General features: G+C 41.3%; 1 protein-coding gene across 8 annotated transcripts in view; it reads left to right on the forward strand.

The window, feature by feature from the left end:
* Positions 1–12,309, forward strand: part of strbp (spermatid perinuclear RNA binding protein) — a 130,298-nt gene that overhangs the window by 833 nt on the left and 117,156 nt on the right. For 4 of the 8 annotated variants that reach the window (XM_080420051.1, XM_080420055.1, XM_080420054.1 and 1 more), the window contains exon 1: positions 705–932. The exons of 1 other annotated variant lie outside the window; for it this stretch is intronic. The gene's annotated coding sequence lies outside the window, so the exon portion shown is untranslated. Of the gene's footprint in view, positions 1–704; positions 933–12,309 lie in introns of those variants that run through there. 3 more of the 8 variants (XM_080420057.1, XM_080420056.1, XM_080420058.1) reach the window with 1 other exon arrangement.

Here is a 12,309-nt window from a genome sequence, read left to right on the forward strand (position 1 = left end):
CTGCTTTCGTGCGCGCCACTATATCACCCCTTCATCAGATAAAACAAAAACCCACACATACACACAGTGGTGGAAAGTAACTAAGTACATTTACTTAAGTACTGTACTTAAGTACAATTTTGAGGTATTTGTACTTTACTTGAGTATTTCCAATTTCCAATACTTTTACTTCTACTCCACTACATCTCAGAGGCAAATATTGTACTTTTACTCCACTACAATTATTTGAAAACTTTAGTTACTTTTCAGATATAAATTATGATATAATGAAACATACATTAACCACTTTAAACCTATTTTAAACCTAGGCTATTTGAAAATAGCAGATCTACAAGCTCACAACGCGTCGCATCGCGACGCGTTGTGAGCTTGTAGATCGGCTATTTTCAAATATTTAGTACTTTTACTTTTAGTACTTTAAGTACATTTTGATGCCAATACTTTTGTACTTTTACTCAAGTACATTTTTAATTCTGGACTTTTATTTGTAACAGAGTATTTTTATATTGCAGTATTGGTACTTTTACTTAAGTAAAGAATTTGAGTACTTTTTCCACCACTGCATACACACATTATTGTCCTGCTCTGTCTGTCTACTACAGTAGAATGAATTGACCGTGTCTACTACGCCTGCGCACTCTCATCATTCATCTCCGGGATCTGGTGCGAGAGGAAATAAGGATCTAGAGAGAGCCAGCAGGCGGCTGCACTGCTCTTCTTCACACCCCCTACTACTACTACCCTAACCCGAGTGCTTGTCAAAGTCTGTCGTTGCTGTCTCTGGACGCGGATACTTTGGATCTTGCTCTGGTTTCTCAGTCCGCGTGGTGTGGCTGGCAAGAAAAAGCAAGTGTGGCCATATCTTATATATTCGGATTTCTTGGTCTTGTGGATCTGCCGCCCGAACAGTGTCCCAGACTCCCAGCCAACCCGTAAGTTGGTTCCTATCTGTATATTTGTTATGGACAATAATCTTATCCATTTCTGATAAAGCATTATTGCCTGCTGCTCTAAGGAGATGGTCATTTATGTGGTTTTAGATAGCGGTTTGCAAAGTAGACTAGACTAGACAATAGCTCAGTCCCGACAGTTCAGTTGACTGTCGTCTTCGAAATGGTCTTTTCTGTTGAAAGCTGAGATACAAATTAAGGAACTTGTTGAAACACTTTTTTTTTTGTGCGTTTACATTGTGTCTAACGGGACAGGGGCAGCCACGTTGTTTTCATCCACTGTACACACGTACAACATTGATTTATATAAGAGTGTTTTCAAACAAACGAGCGCTTTAGTTTGTGTGCTGAATGTGTTGGGATCATTATCGCTTACAGCAGCGCGTGGTTCATCTTTTACTAGCAGGTGTCTGAAGACTACTTCCGCACTGTACGCTATTATTACAAAATACGGCTGGCAAGTAGGTTAACTCGGTGTGTTTGTTATTAGGCTATTGAGCATTGTTAGATTAGTATTGATCCGTTAATTGCTTGACGTGATTTGGCTTTTGCTTTGTTGGCGCGGTGTTGTCAGAGTAATATGTCTCCCTAATGCCTAATAGCCCATATAGGCCTATATACCATTGGTCTATTTAGGTCTGCCAAATGTTGTATCCCTGTGAGAAATGTGAATACAATGCAATGCATATCGACGACAGATCTTAAACATTTAAACGATATACAGTACATTTAAGCTATTTTGTTTGGGTTATAAAACTGTACAAATATTGTTACTCGTTTTTTTAAATATATATTAATTTGACCTTGTTTTAAACCAATAGATAAATTATGTTTGGATTATAAAACTGTAAAACAATGTTTTTAATATAGCAAATCTAAAATAAAAAGTACAGTATTCTATTGATTTGCGCTTTATGTCACATACAGGGATACAGAATGTGGCAGACCCATAGACCCATAATTCTGTATTATATTAGAGGGGGAACACATTTCATCTCTGCTTTGGTTGTATATGAAACATTGGGTTTGCTTCTACTGCTGTCTAGTTTGAATTAAGCACAAAACGTTTCCTTCCCTCATTGAGGAATCCGCCTCTCTGTCTCCATCTGTCCAAATGTGACAGAGTGAAAGGGAAACAGAGAGGAGCAAGAAATGTGTAGTCGCTCTGCACTTGCTCAACCTGCTTGAGAGCATAGCAAGCATTCAGTGCCTTTTTATAACACTGCAAACTATTTTATCATGGACGGCTACACCTTATCACGTCTGTCATAGCAACTCTTTACAAGCGCACAAGAATAGTACAAGCCTGTACTATCAACTCATCTCTATAGGATGCAGATAGCAGCATTCGTAAAGGTTTTTTCCTCACCGCTCCTCTATCCTGTCAGGACTGTCCTGGCTCACACCAATGCTTCTTTTGGTCATGTTTCTTTCATTGGAATGGAAACATGTTCGGTAAAGGAAGTATTGCTTTTACAGTGTAGCCAGCTACACCCTGCCAGATTCTGCCCCACTTAAGCTAGAAGAAATACGTGTCTTAAGCCTGCCCTGTTCAGGTGCACCTTGCCCACCTTCCTAGAAATGGATAGTTGTTTGTATATATAAGGGGAAAAGTGGGTTCTTTAGTTGTTTTTAGCACTATATTTATACAGTAGGCTTACTGTGTTTCTTGCACTTTGTATAGAATGCTGTGTGTGTGTGTGTGTGTGTGTGTGTGTGTGTGTCTGTAAGAGAGAGAGTGAGAGACGCAAGACACAAGTGTGCTTGTGTGAGAGTGTGAATAGCCTTCAGAGAGAGAGAGAGAGCGGGAATCACTGAGTGTGTGTGTGTGTGTGTGTGTGAGAGAGAGAGAGAGAGGGAGAAAGAGAGAGAATCACTGAGGGAGTGAGAGAGAGAAATATACTTTGTGTGAATGAGTGAGAGAGAGAGGCATATTGAGATGTCTTTGGTGTTTATATGTACATGTATTGGTGTTTGTCCTCCTGAGTTATTAGATGGACAGGCAGCGGCAGAATTAAACGGGGAGTGGAGCATGAGTGACTGAGCCAGGTTAAAATGTGTGCATCATGCATGCTGTGAGCTCCTATAAGCCCTTCCACAGGCTCTCATTCTCATAAAGGGTTGACTGGACAGTGCACTGTCTTTCTTTCACTGTTGACATGACATGGAAGATGTGACTGAGGACTAGAGAGCTGGTATGTGATAATGATGTGAGCGGCCGGCTCTTTCTTTCTTTCTTTCTTTCTTTCTTTCTTTCTTTCTTTCTTTCTTTCTCATGCCTTGCATAGTCTAACATCTATCTTTTCTAGCCTGCTTTTCTTGTGTGCTTTTTGTTTTGCTCCATGCATTACTTCTGGTCTGGCCTAATTTCTTTGTCCCTCTGTGGTTGTTCCTGTTTTTGTCCTATATCTCCCGTTTACTGCTGCCTACAAAGAAGCTGTCATAGTGATCAGTGCTTTGCTTCTTAAAGATGAACAATGGAACTTATGGTGCTACTGAACAGATCGGTTCCATCTAAGTTGTGTATCACGTAACTCCCAATTTGTGCATGCACAAGTACCCTGTGAGCACAAAGGGATCTGTCAATCAAATGAGGTTCAGGTTAGCGTTGTACTCAAAGCCGATAACCAACATTTGTATAAATGTTGGTTAAACATTTACATTTCCAAATTCAATACACTTTACAAACGTTGTATTGTAGTTCAGAAATCCTGATTGTGGCTGTGTCAAATTCAAACCATTAACACTTGGCTTATCTGTTAGGACAAATATTGCATTGCAGATACAGATATAGGCTATTTCCATATTGTCACACTAGTCTCACGCCTCATATTTGCTATTGTGAAACTCACCGTGGGGTGCATTAGAGAATACATTATTCTAGTCTGGCAAGTATCTATTGTCTGCTTTGATGCAGACAATGCATTTTTAAAGAAAGCTACAATTTCCATGATTACCTCAAACTCCCCCAAGCATTCCAAAGCTGACAGAACATTAGTCTCTTATAACTCTTTCAATTCACCATGACATAACGAACAGCATACACTGAGCACACACACCAAAGCACTCATTCCCACAGATACACACGTGAAGGGAGATTTGTCCCTCTTCTTCCTGACATTCCCATCTATTCCTGGATTCCACACAGAGGTGGCAGGAAACAGGAGTATTTGCCGTCGGCAGAAGTAGTTTCCCTCTGCCATGATTTAACCTACTCTTCCTCCTGTCGCGCACACGCACGCACACACACACTCAAGCACACACAAACACGTGCATACCCCTGCCGTCGACAGTTTTATTCTTTGGCCAGTTAGGGAGATCAGAAGATTACGATCGCTACGTACTATGTTTGTGAGAGAAAAACTGTTGTTGTTTTCCTAGTGGATATAGTGTGCTTGTGTTTTTGGCAGCAGAGAGAGTTGAAATAGAGAGATAGGGAGCTGGGTAAGCAGAGTGCAGATGGCTCCTTTATATTGTTTGAGAGAAGGAATTCTAAACACACACATATTCTCTTCCCCTCCACATCTCTCCTTTTTTTCTCACTAGTTTTCTACCCCCCCCCCCCCCCCATCTTCAGTACATCACAGCACCAATGCACCACTGGAAGTTCTATGTTGTGCTTACTGGAACCGTGGCAGCCAGCTGCTGTATCGGCCAATTAGGGATGCTTTTACTATAGCTTCAGCCAATTAAATTAGAGCTACATATCCTGGCAAGGTGAGACTCCAAATCTGCTGCTGTGTGCTAGAATCTGAGAAGAGGCAGACACAGTCATGTTTCTGCTGATGGGCACTAGGCATCAGAACACACACACACACAGACACAGACAGACACACACACACACACAGACACAGACACAGACACAGACACAGACACAGACACAGACACAGACACACACACACACACACACACACACACGTCTAAGTGTGTTATTTAATTGTGAACTATCTAAACAGAGCAGTGTTTAACCAGAACCCAAGTAAGTGAATGCACAGAGTGTGTGTGTGTGCGCGCGCACATGCACGCATATACACAGTATGCAGGTCTGCAGAAAATAGATCTGAACCAGGCCTGCTTCAGAGAGAGGGATGACAGCTAAGGAAGAAAGAGGGAGAGAATGGGAAGCGTAGAGAGGGAGGGATGCCCATGTAAGGTGTCCTATATTCATACAAGACAAAAGAGAGTTGCTTAGTATTCGGTTTGCTAAGTTATTGTTAGCACAAATGTCATCTTTTTACTCTCTTACAGTGACCGCAAGGAAGTGACTGTTTTTCACAATTAAGTAGTTTAATACAATTGTTTAAATAGTTAGTGAATAGTGATGGTGGAATTGAATTAAGGCTGCATCTATCGATTATATCGATTAGTGATTATTCTATCGATTACGTTTTTTAAAATTAAAAATCCACAAATCAATGTGATAAAAATGAGTTTTTATAATCAACTACATTGATTAGTCTGATTAGCCACTTAAGCACTGTTATAATTTCTCGTACAACGGTGTTGCACACATTCAAAACAGGTTCTAAATTTACCAAATGTAAAAATGAAATGAAATGGTGACATAAAATAATATTTTCTTAGATAGATATTCAAAGTGTGGCTTATTATGATGACAAATCTCTTATTTATGCGTTATGTCTTGGTTGTGTGATAGTCAATGTGTTTTGGTCCATTGGAGTGACACAACAAAAGACAATTACAGCTGTTGAATAGTGATCGCCTCTGAAAGTTGTTTAGCTTAATGAGAATAAGGGGGTGTAAATTAATTACTGCAACACAGTAATGCAAATTTGTCCACTCAGTAGTGCATCATTATTCTTACACTGATTGTCATTGTCATCTTTATTTAACAAGGGGAGTCAGTGGATAACCACTTACTTTTTAATTATGATGCCAATGACAAAATATCACACAGAGAATAGACCCGGTGTATGTCGTCGTTTTTAGGTTAAAAACGTAATCACAGTGTACAGTATCCATATAGTCTATTTGGACAGCCAACTAAGCAAGCTAATGTGCTCTGCAAAAAAAGTATTTGTATACATCACAGAATATCTATTAGGCAGTAGATATTCAGCCAATCAGATGACATCGCTAAAGGAAACATTATACATCTTATCCCTCCTGAAATCTGGTGCCTAAATCTGAATGAATGCCCTCCTGAAATCTTCTCCCTAACCGTAACCACACCAAACCCATGTCTAAACCTAACCATACAGTGCCTAAACTTAGCGGAAGCTGGCCTACTCTGGGGCCACGCAAGTCGGGAACTATGTAAGTTGGGAATGCATGCCACACCCAGTTATGCAATAATACCTGTTGTACCTGACAGAGTAGTCTGACCAATTTCCCACTCGCCACTGCACACCTCCGCACATTATGCCAAGATTGAGGTTGGTTGGATGGTGACCGAGTTATGCCCGGGACAGACACATTCAATATATTACACACACAGAGGTTTTGTGAATTATACGCCAAACCCATGTTTAAACGTAACCATATCTAACTGTGCTTAAACGTAACTAAAATGAAGTACTTCAATTACACCAAAACCCATGTCTAGTAAAAGTACAGTACCACACACACATTACCAGCCCCTAGCACTAGCTACAATTAAGATCTGCTATTTTCGCTAAGAGGTGTGCCTTGAGATTTTTTGACTTGCCCATTGGGCACAAAAAGTTCCACTGGCGTATGAGAGCAGAGAAGTGCAGGGTTAGGCTCGGGCTGTAGGTGGAGCAGTCGACAAGATGGAGCAGGTGCTGATGGAGAGAACAAATGAGGATGAGATGTGCGTTGAGATGCGTGTTGAAGAGAGAAGTGTGTGTGTGTAGCAGGGTATTCTAATGGCTCGGCAGGCAGGCAGGCAGGCCTGTATCATTTACTTGTGTCCTTGCAGGTTCCAATCCAGCCGGTGTACGTTTGACGCACGTCATGCGGCAGGCCTCCAAAAATGTGGAGTGTTGATGATGTTAGAGGAGGTGATACGGTAGGGGAAGGGGGTCTCATCATGCAGGAGAGAAGGGGAAGGAAACTGAAGATGTGTATAAGATGGAAGAAAATGGGTCAGTGAATCTTGGAGAATGGGGGTCAAGAGAGCGCGTTTCATCTTTAGTGTGACAGTGAGATATGGGAGGCCCATCTGCTACACTGCTGATACTGTAGCACTCGGCAGGGTGTCATCTCTCCACACACACACACACACACACACACACACACACACACACACACACACACACACACACACACACACACACACACACACACACACACACACACACACACACACACACACACACACACACACACACACACACACACACACACACACACACACACACACACACACACAAAACCATTTGACATGCACACTCTGGCTCACAAACCACATGCACAGGCTCCTTGAGTTTAAGTCACCCTCACCTGCTGTCCTTTCTCTCTTCTCTTCTCTCTCACACACACACACACACACACACACACACACACACCACCCCATGTCCTGTCCTGGTACAGTAGTGGATAGACAGCCAGGTGTCATTGCACCAATGGACCACGGGTTTATACTTGCTGAGACGAACAGAAAAACTAAAGCTTACTATCATAACATAATATGCAAGCCCCTATGTCATGGGATTATTAGTCCATGGGTTTTTAAATGTTTGTCAGAATGGGTGTAGGGGCACTCGGGTGGCACCGCCACAGGCATAAAGCTCCTGCCCACCACCACGCAAACAAAGGGTTTGACTGCTCCACTGTGCCTTCGGCTTATGCCCCGCCGGTAAAACTCCTGACTGTCAGGAGAAAAGATGCCACACGTTTCAGAGGAGAAACATAATTGTCTGTACTCTTCCTAGGACCAACTATAGGAGTAGCAGTGTCAGGGGACTAGAATACGGTATACTGGGAATCAGGAATTGGTATAATGACTAAATTGGGGGGGGGGGGGGGGGTAAAATATATAAAGAATGGGTATAGGCTATATACAGATGATGTAGTTCCCCAGAGACTAATATAATATTGTGGTAGTCCTTTCATATTAAGACCTAAGTAATGAGGCAAAGTTTTGGTTCATGAACACCGTTTTGAGACACTGTTTTAGAGATGGTAATAAGGACAAACTGCATGGCTGTGCTGCACAGCCATACAGTTTGTCCTAATTACCCTTTTCAATTTCTCTCAAGGTACATGAACAGTGCATAGAATGTACCTTTGGAGAAATTGAAAAGGGTTAAAGATTTATATCTCAGAGGTTAACTAATTGGATCAAGTTAATTTCGTGTGTGTGTGTGTGTGTGTGTGTGTGTGTGTCTGCAAGTAATAATTCCATTGACCAGTGTTAACAGAATAATTGCTACCTTCATGTTTAACAGTGGTGTATCACATTGTAATAATTGGTAATGGAGATAATCAATTAGATGCCATGTCCAATTATGTGTGCATGGCCCTCTGTGGTGTGTGTAGTATGTAAGCTCTGATTAAGACTTTTATCTAGGCTAATAGACCTTTATCTAATAAGGCACAATTTATTTGTTTCACCTTCCTTATCTGCACACACTTTTAAACTAAACACACACACGCACACTCGCGGCCTCGCACGCACGCACGCACGCACGCACGCACGCACGCACGCACGCACGCACACTACTAAGGCAGTAATGTGAATAGCCAGATAAGTCTGGCTATGCGAGACTAGAGAGATAGAGATCTGCCTACTCCTACAGGCGGAGTAGGCGGAGCTGTGAAATGTCTGGCTATGCAAGACTATTACTAATGCAACACACGCATGATGGCACTACATGCATAGATTTTTGTTTTTACTGTGTCATCATTACAATACAAGGTGTGGTTGGAACATTGCCTTTTCTCTTTTTAGTGTCTACAGTGTATAGTTTGTCTGTACAAAATGACAAATATAATACATTTTGTGCTTTCATAAATAAAGACATTTCACCAAGCTCTGATGGCACTAGATTAGATTTGCTTGGAAGCTGGAATGTAATGTAATGGAATGTACTTTAAATGACGTAGGCTTATGGAAATTATATTTCTTTAGATTAATTAAAGTGTTTGGCCTGTATGTAATCACTAGTGTCAACATTAGACTGTATGTAGTTATAAAAGACAAAGGACTATGGGGGTGCCAACATGGGGGAACACGCACGCACGCGCACTTCATTGTTCTTCATATTCTTCAAATCCAGTGTGCTGTGACTTCCCTTAGTTTGTTGATGGGAGGGACTAGGATAAAAGGCAGCAAGTGCAACAGCAGCAGCAGCATCATTCTTCAAACACACACACACCACACAAAAACACACAAACAAACACACACACACACACACGCTGCTTGCAGCTATTGCTTGATTTCTCCTGAGATCTAGTGGAGCGACATCACGGTTCAGCACACACGTCACTGACAAAAGTAACTGACACACACACACACACACACACACACACACACACACACACACACACACACACACACACACACACACACACACACACAGCTTTCCTTTACCCTGCCTAAAAGAGCCATACTCGCATATCGACCAGACCAATATCATACAATATATCGGCTGGTGTTTGACCTTTTTTGATGACCTCAGTATCAGAGATGATGTAGCCCATGTGTCTCTATTATTAACCACTTTCAATCTGCTGCACCTACTTTGGGCATGTCATTACAGGCCAGAGCTTTCAAATACCGTATCTTCAAAAATAGCAGATCTACGAGCTCAAAGCGTGTCGTGAGCTTGTAGATTGGTTATTTTGTCTACTTAGCATGACACTGTCATACATGGGAAAGTATAAAACGCAAGATTAAATATGGAGATACGAGGTTTCTGCTCGACGGCGGGAGAGAAATTAATGTTTTGCTGTGTGCATATTGTGAAGTTTAAACGAAAAAGGGAGAGTGCGTTTTGTTTGTGTCTGTCTGTATGTGCGCACTCAGACGTGTGTGATGTGTGTGCTTGTGTGCATCCATCCGTCCATGCTTCCATTTTTTTCCTGTTTGAATTCATCCACCACACAAGCCTCTCTGCTGCTGCCTGTCTGTGTTCCCTCTCTGCTCAATATTGTGTCAAAACACTGCTGCTTATTATTCCTCACTGTCTCACAGTTTACCCAGTTCACTGTCCTATACGTGAGACGTGAAGCGACTGTGAAACTATTGTAAATGATCCTCTTGTCTCTGTGTGTATGTATGTATGTCACGATGTCATGCTGGAATTTAATCAAAAAGCCTACACTCTGTCACCATCAAATCACAGCACAAGGCCATGCAACTTTATAGCTAATAGATCTCTTACTCAATATCTGACATTACAGTGTATGGTGCAATTTGTTGTGTTCAAAGTTGCATTATTTGAACACATTGTCATACAAAACCTGTGAGTCATTCATCACAGAAGGATGAGACTGATTGCATCTTTTGTTGCTGTTGCACGGCGGAGCCGGAAACCTTCCTTGTACATGCAAAACCATTAGTTTTCATTAAATGAACAGAAAGAGAAAAAAAAAAAGATTCCAATGTAGTTATTATTTAGTCACAACGAGCTCTCTTCACTCGATAAATAGAGATATTTGACCACTTTCAACCTGTCATCCCTATTTTGGGCATGTCATTATAGCCAAGAACTTAGCTGATCTACAAGCTCACAATGTGTTTTTGGGGCGAATTCCTTGAATTCGTTCGAGCTTGTAGATCTGCTATGTTTGGTAAAGAGATTTGGTTTAGAGTGAAAAAGCGGTCCAAGTACCAAGCCAACTCGAACTCGGGTCTGTTTTGACCAGGTCTAGAGGGTTTAAAGTGGTTAATATAGTCCAATCTACTACTGTGCTTGTCCAAGTTGTGCCTGCATCTCTGGGCCATACTTTCCAGCACCAAGTCATGGTATAACACAGTAAAGTGTGTACAAATGGACCCATAAGATTCGCTATGGTATGTTAGTCCAGTAGCCCTTGATGTGTTGTGTACTGGGCGAATAAAGGTGATTCTGATATTTCTGACAGGAATAGGGACATCTAGACAGTATTGCATTGCAAGATTTGATACTAGAAGAAACAAAAACATTGAATTTCTTTCTGTTGCCAATCCGTGAAGAAAAATGGCAAAGTGTTAGAAGCATTTCCAAATAAATTTGTTTTGCTACAGCATGTTATTGGCTGGGTGTACTGTAATGTAGCCTATAAATAACTTGGGTGACGGTAGACCGAGCCCCTCATAGATGCTGTGTTTTGATGGGAAATGTCACTGTCCAAGGTTCTGAAATTCGTATTTGACAATCTACTAGATTTAAAGTTATGATAATGACATTGTCCAAGATGTCATCTATATCAGAGATTGCTGCTTGTCATGTAAATTAAATGTGAGGTCTGACCATTACATTATGACAGCTTAAGTCATATTTCTGTTTGATCTGCATTCACTTGTTAAGAGAGTAGGTTGGTCATGATTAATTAAATGAATGCAGGGAATCTCATAAAGAGGTATGAGAGCATGAAACATACATTTAAAAATCCATGCCAGCTTTTCATTCCTTGAATTCCTTCTCTTCTTCCCGTCTCATGTCCACTCGCATGGTGATGATATAGGATGTAGGCTTCAGAGGAGTAGCAGAGAGCCAACAACGGCAAGTAATCGAGCCATATTTTAAGCACCAGGAAAGAAAGCAGGAAAGTGAGAGTGGGCCCAAATAACTTTCCTTCACCGCGGGACCCCAGTGCTTATCTGAACCGTGACCGCCAAATCCCTTTAGAGGTCTTGGCTTTTTTGGGATATCCACCCGTAAGGCATCGCACTGCAAGCAGAGATATGCAAAACAAAACGACCAGCAAACTTTGCAGGCGAGTTCTTATCATAAATCCATGCGACTTGATTTAGGAAGTAATCCTCCATCTACAGTATGTATCAGGGGGATGATCTTTTTTTTTAGTCCTGATGACTTAAAGTACATGGTTCAACATCCCGCTTGGGAAATAGGTCGCAGCAGAGCAGAGCAGACCACCGTTTTAGGATGAATGGTTAAGATGAACAGCTAGTTGGTTCAGAGGAGGCACACAGCCACGTGGAGCAGGAGGGTGTTAAACTGTAGCCGTGGTACCTAAATATGGGAGGGGAGGGGGCCTTCCCCCATCGGAACACTGTCATGTGTTTTACTTAGTAAGTTATTATAAGTTATTATGATCTTTTTCAATTATCTCTTTAATTCATAGAAAATGAATAGTTTCATTATACCTTGATAGGTGATGGCTTGTACATTCTTGTGGATAAATGTGTTAAGTAATTTTGACAAACTGTATGAATTATATACAGTATATAATTGACTTAGTTAAAGACTTTGGACACAAATGTCTA

The sequence above is a fragment of the Gymnoscopelus braueri genome (genome assembly GCF_963280865.1).
Source record: "Gymnoscopelus braueri genome assembly, chromosome: 22".
Classification (NCBI taxonomy): domain Eukaryota; kingdom Metazoa; phylum Chordata; class Actinopteri; order Myctophiformes; family Myctophidae; genus Gymnoscopelus; species Gymnoscopelus braueri.